The sequence below is a fragment of the Buteo buteo genome, chromosome 3, assembly GCF_964188355.1.
Source record: "Buteo buteo chromosome 3, bButBut1.hap1.1, whole genome shotgun sequence".
Lineage (NCBI taxonomy): Eukaryota > Metazoa > Chordata > Aves > Accipitriformes > Accipitridae > Buteo > Buteo buteo.
Window position 1 is genome coordinate 23,636,203 of NC_134173.1, and position 16,736 is coordinate 23,652,938.

Here is a 16,736-nt window from a genome sequence, read left to right on the forward strand (position 1 = left end):
TGTTTTAAAAGGAAAGTCCTGGATTGATAACAAAAGGAGACAGTGGTCATTTGGCTTTCCCCCAATAGATATTCGGCTGTTAAAAGCCGCACAGCTGCTTCCCCCTTCAAAGCTCACAGATGTTAAGCCCTGCCCGATACCCTTGGGGGCCAGAGGGGGAACAGCACCTGTGTTAGAGGACTTAAAGGGACAGGGTATTGTGATTCCAACCCATTCTCCTTTTAACTCCCCAGTGTGGCCAGTGCGAAAACCTAATGGCAAGTGGAGATTAACTGTAGATTATCGCAGACTTAATGCAAATACCGGTCCATTGACAGCTGTGGTACCAAATATTGCTGAGTTTATAGCTACAATCCAGGAACAAGCCCACCTGATTATGGCAACAGTGGATGTTAAAGATATGTTTTTTATGGTCCCCCTGCAAACAGAAGATCAAGACTGCTTTGCATTTACTTGGGAGGGTCAGCAATTTACTTTTATCCGACTCCTACAAGGGTGCAAGCATTCCCTCACTCTAGCTCATCATGCATTAGCGCAGGAGATAGAACTAATTCAGAAACAGGAGGGGGTCAGTGTTTATCAGTACATTGATGACATTCTTGTAGGTGGGGATGAAACAGAAAAGGCTCAGAAAACTCAGGATAATATAATTTCTCACTTGGAAAGATGGGGCTGAAAATTCCACCAGAGAAAATACAAACACCCTCAAGCGAAGTGAAGTTTTTAGGAATTTGGTGGAAGGGAGTAATGACATGTATCCCCCCCTGTTGAGGATTTCTTGGTGGGGTGAGAACATGTGAGCAATCCAGCCTTTAGCTGGGAACGAAGCATAAGCATACAAAGTGCTGAAGCGGACAAGGACGCTGTGTCCTTGTACGCTGAGAAAAGGAAGATAAGAAGAGCCTCACAAACAGCTCCTGGATGCCGAAGAATAGATGGATGCCGCAAGTGAATAGAAGGTTGAATCTCTCCCTGATCAGGTGAGCAGTCGGAGAAGGAGATGGGGTTGGACAAAGAGCAAGAAGCGGTCCTGAAACTCCTTCAATATATTCTCTCTAAGAGAGGACTGAAATGGATAACTCCATGATAAAGGGGTTGCTTTTATGGGCTGGGGAGAGGGAACTTATTCCGAGTAATTAGTGTGGGTACAGCTTTCGAGCTTAGTACCTGGGAAGCTATCAGAACCTCCCTATGGGATGAAATTAATGACGGGTCTAAAGAAGTTAAAGGTCTTGCAACTTTATGGAAATTGATTAAGACAACTCTGCAAGATATGAAAGCAGATCGTAAAGCTGCAGCGTCTGCTTTTGCTTGCGGTCAGAAGAACCAGAAATGAGGGGGAAATATTCACCCTCCTGAAAGGGTGAGCCAAGAAGGCAAGAGAATGAAGATTTTGGCCCTATGCCAGCCCCGGTCCCCGCCCTCCCTTCTCTCCCCCCCCGCCCCGTACCCTCCCTCCCCTCCGCCCGCCCGCCACGGCATGTGTCAGCCAGCCATGGAGCGGCCGCCGCCAGGCACCGCCGCTGCGGGCCCCTGGGCAGCACCATCCGCGCCCCTGCCACCGCCCTTTAATCCATCCTGCCTCTCGAAGCCGAAGCCATCCGCGCCTGCAATAGCTGCTGCAGACGAGAGGGAGAGGGGTTGGAGGGGAGTAATAAAAAATGCCCTTGTGGAAGGGACTATGATCCAAGCATTCCCAGTTGTTATACAAAATAATGGACAAAAAAGATGGGAGGCGTTTGACTGGAAAGTCCTTGAGAAATTAAGGACTGCTGTGAATCAGTACGGAATCCACTTATTGATAAAGCCAGTAAGAAACCCTCGGTCAAGTGTTTTAATTGTGGTAAACTTGGACACATTAAGAGCCAATGTAGAGTTTCTGCTAACAAAAAGACGGTGCAACAGTTGTAAGAAAGATAACCATACCACCCAAGAATGCAGGAGGAAGGGAAACTTTACACCGAGCGCAAAGGCCTCTCACATGACGACACAAATGCAAGGGGTTTGGGCTGCCAGCCCTCAAGCAGCCTCACAACTGCCAGATCCGCCACTGCAGGAAGCTCCAGAGTGGACATGGAAACCGCAGTAGACATTATCTTGGTGGATGCAGGAGTCCACTTGGTAGATAGCAACATAAAGGGACCATTGGGGTTTGGGCTTAGTGCATTTTTAATGGGGCGATCTTCAACAGCTCTAAAAGGAATCCTGGTAGTCCCAGGGCTTATTGATGCAGATTATTGTGGGACTGTGAAAATTACGATTCATGTCTTAATCCCTCCTGTTTCTATTCCTAAAGGTACCAGAATAGCACAATTAGTTCCATTCAGGTCGTGTGTTCTGAACCCAGGTGAAGTACAACGTGGAGATGGTGGATTCGGCTCCACAGAGGAACCGCAGATATATTTTGCCATGGACATAACAAAAGGTAAACCAGAAAAGGTAGTGCAATTGGAAGGGCCTGACAGAGTTATCATCAAGAAACTGATGACAATCAATACAGGAACTGATGTTACGATTATTTCACGATATATTTGGCCTCCATCATGGCCATTGATCAATCCAAATTTTGGTATTGCAGGGATAGGGGGCACACAAGCCACCTTAGTAAGTCAGCTACCAATTACATTTGTGTTCCCCAGTGGTGAGCACGTTACAACACATCCGTATGTCATGACTACCCCAAAGGAATTGTTTGGCCTCATAGGCCGTGATTTATTGAGCCAAATGAAGGCAATGTTCGTGACCCATCCTCTTTAGGAGCGGTCACTGAGGGGCAGCCAATCCTGAAAATTAGCTGGAAAACAGATGAGCCTGTTTGGATTGATCAGTAGCCGCTAAATTCTGAAAAGCTGCTAAAAATACAAGAGTTGGTTGAGGAGTAATTGAGAGCAGGATATGTTGTTCCTTCTACTAGTCCATGGAATACACCAATATTTACCATTCCCAAGAAAAGTGGGAAATGGAGACTGTTACATGATCTTAGAGCTGTGAATGCGATAATGCACAGTATGGGAGCCCTGCAGCCAGGTTTGCCGTCTCCAGTTATGCTTCCAGAAGAATGGGATTTGTTAATTATAGATCTAAAGGATTGTTTTTTCACCATTCCCTTGCACCCAGATGATGCTGAACAGTTTGCCTTTTTGGTACCATCGATTAATAAGGCAGAGCCCTATAAGAGATACCATTGGGTCGTGTTACCACAAGGAATGTGAAATTCCCCCACGATGTGTCAGGTGTATGTGGCCTGGGCATTAGAGCCTGTAAGAAAGCAGTTTCCTCAATTGATTATTTGTCATTATATGGATGACATTTTGATAGCGGGAAGGAACTTGCCACAGGATGAAATTTTAAATCAATTACAGGACACCTTAAGCCATCGCGGATTAATAAATCACTCCTGAAAAGGTGCAAAAGGCAGCATCTTGGAAGTATTTGGGGTGCCACATAGATGCTAGCAATGTTAAACCTCAGAAGGTTCAAATAACATCAGAAATTTCAATGGTGCATGACGTCCAGAAGCTTGTGGGAGATATCTAGTGGGTGCGGAATCTTTGCGGTATCTCTAATGACGATATGGCCCCTTTGGTAGAACTCCTGGGTACGAGCACACGTGCAGATGAGAAACAGGAAATGACAGGAGAACAGCAAAAAGCCTTAGAATATATATCAAAGAAAATTGCATTTAGCTTTGCATCCAGATGCAATGAGGATTTACCGATAATATTGATGATCATTAATACAGGGGACTCTCAGAGACAACGCCCTTATGAGGTAATTTGTCAGTGGGACACAAAGCGCTCAGATCCCTTGAGAATTCTGGAATGGGTCTTCTTGGCCATGCGACCGGACAAATCTATTGTAACCCGATTGGAATTATTTGCACAACTGATCATTAGGGGAAGAACGAGGATTGTAGAGATTGCAGGGACAGAACCAGAAATGTTGCTGATACCTCTGGTAAAATGGTATTTGGAATGGGGAATTCGGCATTCTGTAGCGTTACAAGTGTCATTAGTGGGGTTTGGAGGTACGATAAGTAATCAATATCCAAAGCATAAGTTGTGGTCACTATTGGAACAGCAAACCTTTGAGCAAAAACCATGGAGGTTGGAAACACCTGTACATGGGGTAACAGTGTTTACTGATGCTGGGAAAAAGACAGGTACGGCCACCTGTACATGGAAAGATGCTAACGATCAGTGGTGTGACCATGTTGAAAAGGGAGAGCCTGGGAATTCTTTACAGATGTTAGAATTAAAAGCGGTGATTTGGGCACTGCAGCATTGGGCTAAGGAGCCACTGAATATCGTATGCAATTCTCTTTATGTAGTCGGGGTGGTACAAAGAATGGAAAGAGCAGTGGTAAAGGAGGTCACAAACAAAAGATTGGGAATGTTGTTTTTGTCATTACTATGCTGCTTGAATTCTCAGAGTGTAGAGTATTTTATAACGCATATAAGAAGTCATCAAAAACTACCAGGTTTGTCAGAGGGAAATGACAGAGGTGACCAACAGGTTGCAGTGGCATGGGAGCCTCCTCCAGGGAATTGTTTTCAACAAGCACAGCAATCACATGCGTTCTTGCACCAACCCGCTAGGATGTTAGCAAAGCAATTTGATTTACCACTCTCTGATGCCCAAGGTATCGTTAAAGCATGCCCCGATTGTCAAAAGGAGGGGCTGGGCTTGGGCTGTGGGGTTAACCCACGAGGTCTCTTGCCATTGCAGTTGTGGTAAATGGATGTCACCCATGTCATGTGGTTTAATGAAAGCGTTATGTGCATGTGTGTATTGATACCTATTCTGCTGCTATGTGGGCTACAGCACAAACTGGAGAAAAGGCCTTACATATTGAACGACATCTTCATGCTTCTTTTGCAGTGCTGGGTGCGCCTAAAGAAATTAAGATGGACACCGGCCCGGCTTATGGTTCTACACGATTTGCTCGATTTTGTAATTTTGGGGGAATTCACCATGGTACGGGCATTCCACATCTTCCCACAGGACAGGCTATTGTCAAACGGGCCAACCAACCCTTAAAGAGCATGCTGCAAAAACAAAAGGGGGGAACCCAGGGCTTACTTCCAGAGAAGCGATTGGCCAAAGCCTTATTTGTGCTAAATTATCTTAGATTGACAGGTGATCACAAAGACCCACCGATGGTAGTGCATCATGCTCTTTTACAGGTGGAAAGGATGCAACAAAGTACAGGAATCAGGGTAATGTATAAGGACCCAGAGTCTGGGCAATGGTGCAGACCTGCAGAAGTAAAACTTATTGGGAGAGGGTATATGTATTTGTTTACAGATTGAGGCATTCGTTGGATCCCAGCCAAGTGGGTCAAGCCATGGCTTTGCACTGATGCTGGGTCTGGAATCGTCCCAATGGCAACTGGCACGGTACCAGCGGATGCTGATCCGACAGATTCCGACTAACAGAGTATTACACTTTAGAGGACTAGCGGACATTGAGTCCTTAAGAGAGGTTTTTGGCTAAGTCATTATAAGGAAGTATATGATTTATCGCTTGTAGAAGACTTAGGACAGAGTGCTTTATTGTATATAGAACTTGCATTAGGTAAGAAGTGTGTTAAGCATAATTTGATTAAACATAGTGTGATTACGGGAAGACAGTGTGGGGTAAATGTAAAAGTTAGCTAAAGCCAAAATTAGGGGTAAGGTCATGGTTTTAGTTAAGAATCTAGAAACAGGGCAATGGGAAGGTCCATTTCCATTAATAACCTGGGAACAAGGTTATGATTGTGTTTCCACAGATACAGGCCCACGACTTGTATGACCATCATCATCTGGAACATCCTAGATGGTGTGGCAATATGAATACCACCTCAGCCAAAAACTAACGTGTAGGTCACCTTGGCCAACATAACAGGTCAAGATTCTCTGTGCATTGCAACTGCATCACAAAGCCCATGAACCAATAGACAAGATGGTTACTTTAAAGTAACCAAGACATTTTTAGCAGGAACTCTGCCCCCTGACAGAGTGGCTCAGAGAACCTCTGTACGGAAATGGTATGCCCAGATAGAGCATTATTGTGACATTCTTACTGTGTCTGAGGGGGCAGCAAAGATGATAACCATTCAAGAGGAAACAAGCCCAGATAGAGAAACACCTGAACTTCCTCCTGTAATACAAGTGCCCCCCACCATTTTCTGAACAATTGCAAAATGTTTGGTTTACTGATGCTTCCTCTAAACGAGAAGGAAAAACTTGGAAATATCAAGCTGTAGCACTCTGCATAGATGAGGACAAACAAATAGTCACCGAAGGGGAAGGTAGTGCTCAAGTAGGGGAATTAGTTGCAGTATGGACTGTTTTCCAGCATGAAGCTCAATCTACCTCTCCTGTCTATATCCATACTGATTCCTATGCTGTATTTAAAGGCTGTACTGAATGGCTTCCATTCTGGGAACAAAATGGGTGGGAAGTCAATAGGATACCTGTATGACAGAAAGAAAAGTGGCAAGATATTCTAACCATCGCTAGACAAGGAAAATTTGCAGTAGCCTGGGTGGCTTCCCATCAACAGGATAGCACCCCTATTAGCCAGTGGAATGGCAAAGCTGATGAATTGGCTCAATTAGCTCCCCTCCAGAACACCCCAACAGCAAAAAACTGGGACCGATTTTTAGAATGGCCTCATGTAAAAAGGAAACATTCGGGGATCAAAGATCTCTATTGTGAGGCCCAAGCTTGAGGTTGGGCAGTGACCAGGGAAGAATGTAAAACTTGTGTGTCTGCCTGTGAACAATGTTGTACCCGCTTGGAAAGACACCCCCTGGAAGGTGACCCCCTATACCTAAGGGAGGGGAAAGGTTTGTGGGAGGCTTGGCAAGTAGACTACATTGGCCCTTTCCAAAAATCAGAAGGAAAGCATTATGTGTTAGTGTCCCGATCCAATATCGGGGGGGGGGGGTGGTTCTTAAACGATCCCAAGAGCAAGTTTAAGACACAAACGAGGTCAGATGCTGTACAACCTTACAAGTTTTATTTCCTATAACAACTGATAATAGTGACAGGACAGAGGGAAGAAGAAAGGAAAAAGAGGCAGGCCTAAGCAAGAAAACAGGAGAGATGCAGCAAGACTAGTTACCACCACCACAAAGCCAGCAACGTCCCATTGACTCGGTCTCAATGCAGGTGATGGGGGTCCAAGTTCCAGGTTGCAGCAGACAATGATGAGTCCCAGTTTCAAGTGCTGATTATCAATCCCTTGCAGTTCCTTTCAGTTCCTTTTTCTAGTCACTTGCAGTTCCTTTTTTGAGGGAGGAGTACACAGTTTTTCCGAAGAGTTCAGCCATTTCCACAGAGACTGCTAGCTTCAGGCAGATATGGTGATTTCTTCAGGACCTTCAGCACATACTCCCCACAGCAACAGGATGCTGAGGCTAGCAAATGGTCAGCAAAGTTGAGACAAATATAGTCCAACACAGTCTCTTACAGTCTCTTACAGTTAGTTGGAGTTGAGATAGTGTCAGGGTTAGTCCAGGCCAAAGCCTTTGCCAGAGGTACTGGGGAAAACACAGTGAAAGCTTTGAAAGAGTGGTTTGGCACTTTCCCCAAACCTCCAGTCAATTCAGTTGGATAATGGTTCCCACTTTACTGCTAACATAGTCCAAGATTGGGCAACCCAGGAAGGGATCTCATGGGCACGCCATACTCCGTATTAACCACAGGCAAACGGAATTGTGGAAAGAACAAATGGCTTGCTGAAATGCTTCCTCAAGCCGCATAAGCCTGGATGGGCTGAACGGCTATGGGATGAAGTGACTAGTGTTAACAGTCGTTGGGGAGTGAATGGGTGCCCGAAAATTACAGCATATTGCCCAAAGACCACAACCATTATGCCAGCCCCAGATAACCTGGATCATCCCAGAAATCCATCATACTTTCTGGGCCAATCAGTCTTAGTTGAACTCCCCACAGTGGGAACCGTAGCTCTGGTACTGGAAACACTGATGAATAAGTATGCTTGGAAAGTAAAAGATGCTTATGGAAAGGAACATAAAATCAATACCAGGTGGATTATTCCATCCTTCTAATAACATATTGCTTCCGGTTCCTTAGAACGAACCGAGTCTGCTTTTTCTTTTCTCTTTCAGATGAAGACTCTGGAGCCTGCCTGAGGGAATATGTAAAGCTGTTAATCGTTTGTGTAGTTTTGTCAGTGATTGCTTTGTTAATATTTATAGGATGTTTGGTATACCACCGCAGATGTTGTTTTGGTTGACTATTGTTGCCGCCTTTAATATCTGGGGAAACTCCTGTGCCCCTCTTTTTGGCTCGAAGTGGCAAAATGAATTTGTGACTGTAAGCCAGGAAGTGGCCAACACTTTTAATCTGACTAATTGTTGGGTATGTGGTGGACCTTTAGGTTTGGAAAGCTGGCCATGGACCTATTTCCCCAAAATGTTTAGCGAGAAATTCCACTGAGGTCAAAAATGATTCTTACTGGGGTGAAAACACACAGCCCTGGACAATACAATACCCAGTCCAAGGTGAATATTGTCTGAACCAAACACAGAAAGATGGTATTCCTGTGGGAAATGGCAAGTGCAACTGGACATATGCCTATGACAACGATTGCCTCACTAATGGTTGTAGACCAATTGATCATTCAAACCATAGGGCAGCTATGTCACTGCCAGAAGGGGACGACCAGACATATTGTTGCCTCTTGAGTTCCAGTTCTCCAAATTTTGTGCCTCACTGGTCCGGTTGGGCCTGGGTGAATCAAACAGGGCACAGGAAACAGTTTTCCCATTTTTGGTCTTCCACTAATCAGTCTAATAACCGTCTTAATGTTACCTGCTTTTGGCACCGTGATTCTGGTGCCTGGAAATGCAGACTCACTGATAAACCATATTCTCGTATCCCTGATGGGACTCAAATTTGTTGGTCAAGTGATAATAAAGACCACTGTCAGGGACATTTGAGCATAGGTCCGGATGGACTTCCTATCTGTTGGGGCACCACAGAGGAGGTGGGAAAAACTGTGGACAGGTTGTTGATGAACAGTCTATCAGATCATCCTCTGAAAGTAGGTAATTCAACATATTTCCAATCACCACAGACACCTACCTGTTTGTTTGAAAATGGTGCACAAGCCTTAAAGGGTCACTGTTGGGTGTGTGGTCAACGTGCCTACAAACTGCTACAAGCAAATTGGACTGGAGTGTGTTATGTGGGGGTAATTCACCCTTTGTTTTTCCTGCTCCAAGACGATGAAGGGGATGGACTGGGTGTTAAGGTATATGATTATCTCAATCAATATCGACGATCCATTGATACCTCTATAGCAGGTGGGAGTGGTCAAACCTGGGGCAAAGATAAGTGGACGCCTCAACGTATCATACAACATTATGGACCTGCCACTGGGAACCCCAACGAGTGGCTTAGTGGTGCTCGAGAACCTATCTATAACCTAAATCGCATCATCCGGTTACAAACTGTCCTAGAGATCATTACTAATGAGACAGCCCATGCCCTTGATCTATTGGCGGTTCAAGCCAGACAAATACAAACAGCAATATTACACCATCGCATGGTTCTCGATTACCTGCTAGCCGAGGAAGGAGGTTTTTGTGGTAAACTAAATGATTCTAACTGTTGTTTAAAAATTGATGACACTGGGAAAATTGTTAAACAAATTACTGCTGGAGTACGAAAGCTGGCCCATGTTCCTGTCCAGACATGGAAAGGCTGGGACATTGATATGTTTTCCTGGCTCCCTGGTGGTCTATGGGTTAAGCAAATCCTATTTTACTTGTTGTGTGGTTTTGCCATGTTATTCTGTTTACCATGTATCATTCCTTGCTTTATACAATTGATTCAGCATGTTGTAACTAATATGCAATTTGTAACTACTATTTCACCTGACGATGTTAAACAAATTCGCGCTGTGCACCGAACCACACCATCGGTAATACAGATTGTGACGTGCAGAAAATAGACTCCACAATCAGTGAGATTGTAAAGTAGGTATGTTTATTCAGCGCTGGGCAGCACAGGGGGTAGTCCCACCAAAGTCGTGCGCGCCTGACCCTGCAGTTCACTTCAAATTTATACAGTCAAGTGTTACATATACATGGAGTTTTGCAATACACCTATACATAGGCATGATCTATCCCCGCTTCATATTAAAATTAGTTCCAAAAAGTCACAAGGCTGGTCTTGGCTGTTTTTTGGGGTCGACTGCTGTTTCTTATCAGGGACTATCCCCTGCCCCAGCCCACTTCAAGAATGCCAACGTTAAGCTTCACTTCTCATCCTCTTGGGCCAACAATGCAAATGTTAAGCATCACTTCTCATCCTCTTGGGCCATGTCTACCTCTATTGAAATTTCTTGAACTTCACTATGAGCTAGATAATTATTAAACAGTTCCTATCTACATCTATATATCTACTATATCTACTAAGGTTCCTTTGGCTCCCCGTTTCAGATTGTATGAAATACTCTTTTCTGGCTTTTCTATATAGCTATCTTTTCTCAAAACTACCATGGGTCCTGAAACAATCTTTGAGCCACAGGGTGGTGTAAGAGACTGAATTGTTATCTTGAACCATTTGCCTCAAAGATTGTTAGGTGTGAGGGACTGGCCTGTCATCTCAAGGAACTGTGAACTGCTCATCTCGAGCCCTTTGTCTCTAAGATGGCCTGTTTAAACAGGACACTCCTCTGTCCATAAGGATGATTACCAGGCCATTGAGGGGTCCAGGGGAGGAAACGGCCTGGAGCTGATCTGATGTCGACCACGTGAAGGTCGTATGATAGATGAAACCTGCAGCGCATGACATCATCGAAATATGCCCTATAAAAACCCATAGAGACAAGCTGTGGCGGCCCTTTTTTCACCACCAAAGAACTGAAGATTGAGGACCAACGGGACACCGCTGGATCCGTGGTGGTGACTATCCTAGCAATCCTATCCCGACTGCTTGCTTAATTTCTACCTTTTCTTCCATTCTATCCTATCGCCACCATTTTCCACTTTTGATTCTTTTGATAATAAAAGCTCTTTTGAGTATACGGCATTTGACCTCATTTGTGTCTTAATCTCGCTCTTGGGATCATATCGAAACCTTCCCTGACATTGGATCGGGACATTGCTTCATTTTCCTCCATCAGGAAGCTAATATAATTCTAGAATTACATTACATTACAGCGCTACGGGGACATAATATGTCAAATCTTGAAGCAGAAGACCTGCCTCTAAGCAGAACAGTGCTGCATACAATAAGCTCTATCTCTTAGTGTTTACAGCCTCAGACATCATACCCCTCACACATAGTTCTTCTGCTACAGGACAAAGCCAGCTTGGGTATCTCTGTACCTACAGTCATCAACCCTTCAAACCCTTTGATTCACAAGTAGATCAAGATGAGTATTCACTGCTGCAGAGGAGATGGATAGGCCCTAAGAGTCACAAGACTAGGCTTGTGAATGCGAGAAGGCAACCAGATCTGCAATTATCTCCTGCAAGGTCAGTTTACTTACATAAGACCACAAAAACCCCACAGGAGCATTATGTTACAATCAAAAAAGGGCTTTATTGAAGATAAACTGGTAACAGCTAACCTAAGACCATAGGATATGAAGTCTCACTGATGTCCTTTGCTGAGGTAGTAACACCCAGGTCCGTGTATTAACACACAGTTTCTGCTTGCATTATAGTCTCACCTCCCTCTCCCTTAAACCTTCATCTCAACTTTTTCACAAACAGAATGGCTGTTAGGCCAAATATGCTAAGCAGGGCTACCTGTACCCAAATAGAAAGATAGTAGGTTCTTCATCCCACCTTCACATTTGGGTGGCATGTTAAATTTCCTTAAGCTACCTCATCAGAATGCCAACAGCACAATGATGGACAGTACTGATTTTAATATAAAATAAAATCACTGCTTTACTTGCATAGAATGCCTCTAAATGTCCTATATGTGAAATGGAGAAGTCCTTGCCTTCCAGTCTCCTATACAATATGAGGGCATCTATCTCTTTAGGAAACAAGCGGTGAAAGAATTTGGCTCCCACCACCACACCTGTGGGCTTCTCATCCTTATGAAATCATCTGAATTGGTCTCCAGCTGCCCTAAAGAATTCGGCATTAGCTTGAGACTACTTCAAATACACAAAGAGCTGCTTGTTGGCAGCTGAGGAGTTGTGGTGGGTTGAGCCTGGCTGGATGTCAGGTGCCCACCAAAACCATTCTATCACTCCCCTACCCCCTCAGCCGGACAGAGGAGAGAAAATATAACAAAGGGCTTGTGGGTCGAGATAAGGACAGGGAGAGATCACTCAACTAATTACCATCACAGGCAAAATAGACTCAACTTGGGGAAAATTAATTTAATTTGTTGCCAATCAACCAGAGTAGGGTAATGAGAAATAAAACCAAATCTCAAAACACCTCCCCTCCACCCCTCCTTTCTTCCCAGGCACAGCTTCACTCCTGGATTCTCTACCTACCCCACCGCAGCGGCACAGGGGCACAGGGAATGGGATTTACAGTCAGTTCATCACACGTTGTCTCTGCTGCTTCATCCTCCTCAGGGGGAGGACTCATCACACTCTTCCCCTGCTCCAGTGTGGGGTCCCTCCCATGGAAGACAGTTCTCCATGAACTTCTGCAATGTGGGTCCTTCCCACGGGCTGCAGTTCTTCACAAACTGCTCCAACGTGGGCCCCTTCCAACAGGATACAGTCCTTCAGGAGCACACTGCTCCAGTGTGGGTTCCCCATGGGGTCACAAGTCCTGCCAGAAAACCTGCTCCAGCGTGGGCTCCTCTCTCCACAGATCCGCAGGTCCTGCCAGGACCCTGCTCCAGCATGGGCTTCCCACGGGGTCACAGCCTCCTTTGGGTATCCACCTGCTCAGGCATGGGGTCCTTCATGGGCTGCAGGGGAATCTCTGCTCCGGTGCCTGGAGCACCTCCTCCCCCTCCTTCTTCACTGACCTGGGTGTCTGCAGAGGGGTTTCTCTCACATGTTCTCACTCCTCTCTCTGGCTGCTCTTTCTGTGTCCCCTGAAACTTTTTTTCCTTCTTAAATCTGTTCTCCCAGAGGTGCTACCACTATCACCGATTGGCTCGGCCTTGGCTGGTGGCGGGTCCATCTTGGAGCCAGCTGGCATTGGCTCTGTTAGACATAGAGGAAGCTTCTATCAGCTTCTCACAGAAGCCACTCCTGTAACCCCCTCCCCTGCTACCAAAACCTTGCCACACAAACCGAAGACAGGAGTTTACATTGAAGAGGACTCCCTTTGCATGGACCCGACTGATTTTGGTCACACCAAGTAAACATCCAAGGACACTTCACTGGTGTTACTTTAAGGATATTGTCTCTTATTTCCTTGCAACTGGGAAGCGTTTTCTTTTTGTGTTCTGTTCACTCAGATATCTCATATCCTTTTATTCTGTTATCAGTAGGCAGGAAGCATTAGAGAAGGAAAAGCAAAGCTATGAATTCATCATTCCTGAGAAAAACACTTTTAGTTTACTTTAGGAATGATTCAGTTCTGTCACAGGATCTACACAGATGGACTGTGCTACTGTGATACTGTGCAGGTCTGGAAAAATCCTCTGCAAAGAGAGCTTTTGAATCCTCCAAATTAGACTTAAATATGCAGCCTGCCACAAATGGTAAACTAAGAAAATAAAGGGTAATACAACATCCAACTAATGAGAACCCTAGAGTAGTGAATACAACCAATTTAAACCAAGGAGTCAATGGCAGTCACAGTTTTAATAATTCTAGAGACATTTAAATATCGCACAGGGATAGAAGACATCTTCAGGAACTTGTCTTTTATCATAAGAAAGTGAAAGCCAAAGAAAAAGGCCACTTCTCTCAGTAACAAGGAGAAGTAATAAGAACCCATTCCACTTTTAAAACTAAAATAACGTGGAAATTTGGCAACTTCATTTCAGAAATAGAGAAATAGAGAAAATTGTGCTATATTACACCAACACACTGGAAACAGGGCCAAAATTATAATCCAAAACAGAAAAAGATGAGAATTTACTTCTTAAACACTCTCAGAAATGATTCTCTGTGTTTCCAAGGTCAGCTTTAAGCAGTGAAAGCAGAACACAGAAAAGCAAAAGCAGAACATGGAAATCTTCCAAATGTCCCATACCTTGTGCATTCCTGGAAGACACTACCACATTGAATCAGCTTCTTGCAACTCTGCTAAACTGAACACTAAGCAGTGAAATAGAGGATCAGGTCCTCAGCATTTAACATTCAAAATTTCAAACCTCTTGCCAAATCCAGAATTAACTGTATGTTATTTATTACTATATAAGGTTTTCACAAGATACTAAATGCATAAGTAAAGGAGACTGGAATTGAATATCTGACAACCACTGAAGGATGCTTTCTCATTTTACCCGTTCTCTTTTGTCTCATTGCCATATTTCAAACTGTATTAATTTTTGATTGCAGTGATATAAATAAAACATAGTTTTATGCCAGTGCTAATTCTAATGCTGACTTGGATTTCCCATCCTTCAGAGATCTAGTGCTATGTCTGAAAGATAACAGAGAATTGTAGAAGTTAAAATCTTAAATTTTAGCCTCACTTGAACACAAGCTTCAAAACAAAGAGCAGATTTAAAGAAAAAAATTGCTATGTGTCTCCTTAAACATCCAAGTACTTCCTTCTGCTATTCTCAGATCTTGACTTTTTGGAATAAAGCAGAGAAAGTGATGTGACTTCAGATTTTTTGTTAAGTTTTGACAGTTTACCATATCCAGGTGAACATATTTCATGAAAACAAAACCCTGGATGATTATCCATTCTTTGAGTATAAATAGTTTACATAAAATTAGCATAAAATCACCCTATTTTGTGCAGGTTTTTCCCCTCTGCTTTCTCATTCTCTCTAAAGATGGTCCTAGGACCAACTGTCTATAACGTTTCCCATTTACACTAGCTGTCTTTAGAGTTTTTACAGCGTATGAAATTCTTCTGAAGTTATAAATTTAAGTTAAACATTTGCTTGAGACAAAATTGCCCTTCTGCTTTCTGGGGGAAGGAAATGTAAGTTTCCACTTTGAACTATCTTGAGATTTTTTACTATTGTTAGTCAAACTGATTGCATTGTTTCCCACAGAGTTAAACTTAGTTAGGCTACCTGAACTTCTGGCCCTTCTCACACTCACAAAAGAGCATCTCTATGTAAATCACAGAAGCAGTGATGTACAGAAGTTTTCTTTCTCGTTACACGCCATTTTCAGAATATCCTGTTCTGAGAACATTTTGAGCTGTTTAAAACAAAACCAGAATTTAGTCTCAATTATACCATTGTTTAAAAATGGTAAAAGAAATATTATAGACATTTAAAAAGTGACTCTAACATAATTTTCTTTCTTTGCCAGATGATCCACTGTTAAAGCAAACATTTTACAACTAGGCCACACATTACTATTTCAAGATAAATTTGTGACAGAACAAGAATTTTATTTTTCAGATTAAAAGATTTTAATTAGGACACTATTAGAAATCTATCCCTTCCCAATTAAATTTTTGAAGCCATTACTCTGTACTAAATAACTTAAATCCAAAAATCAAGAGGATTTGACCTTCAAGAAAGTAACTTATGTGCTTCTACATTTTTAATACACAATCATAAGTAGCAAAAATAAAGCTTGTTAACGTTTGCTACCACTACTGAGGACACTTCAGGAGCCTTCCATCCAATAATCCAGACTTGGTGCAGTTTTTACTTGAGCAGCTGAGGATATTCAGAATATTAAGTACACCTCCAGTTATACAATATTGTAAATATGAGTTAGTCATATTTGACCCAAGGCCAGTATTCATATTTTATATTTGACAGGAACGGGTTTGTTAGCAGAGGGGAATGAATCAAACACATTTTCACTAAATTCAATAGAAAAAAGAGTGGGATGGTTCTTCTGTTATTGTAGCCATGGTCCTTTTGAAGCTCATCCCCAAAATTGCTAAAATTAAAGTTAGTCCACGTTCTACTGATGTTTGAATCAAAACACTATATTTGGATTTTTCACAATATCTGTACTATTTGACCTATTTACTTCTGTATGTTTACTTTAAGTACACTCAATCATCTGCTTTTGAAGGTCCTGTGTAGACTTTCTAGAAGATTCCCTCATTTCCCAGTACCCTTAATTTAGTAAAACAATGGTTACCTGTCAGTATAAGATCTTAAAGAGTATGTTAGAGATAAAAACATAATTGAAAATTAAGTATGTTCCCATGACATGGAAAAGCCCCTATGAGCCCAAGACCTCCCTTTGAGAACTATGATTACTGCTCCTTTCATCACAGCCTAAACAGGGCGAGGTTACCTGCAAGCATGTCATATATAACCAAAGTAAAAAATGAAATGTGGACAAAATGACCATGCTCCTCTTCTTTCCCTGAAGCTTTACCAAATCATTCTCTTTTCCCCTCTGCAACCCAAAAGTAACCCTGATTCCTCAGGGGATGCCCCTTCCCTGGCAGGGCTGTGTGAGGAGCTTGCAGAGGGTTGTGACCACCTCACCCTGCACAGTCTAACAAACCTTTTTCAGTTTATCTAGAATGAGCCCTAGGTGGGATCACAGCTCCTATCCTTTCCTCAGGCAAAGGGAAAAAGGGAAGGGAAGATCGATACCCACCTGGGGCTTGCTCCAGTGATAAGCAGGGAGGTGGCCAACCCAGACATGGAAGCAGGGGCTGAAAGTATCCCTTC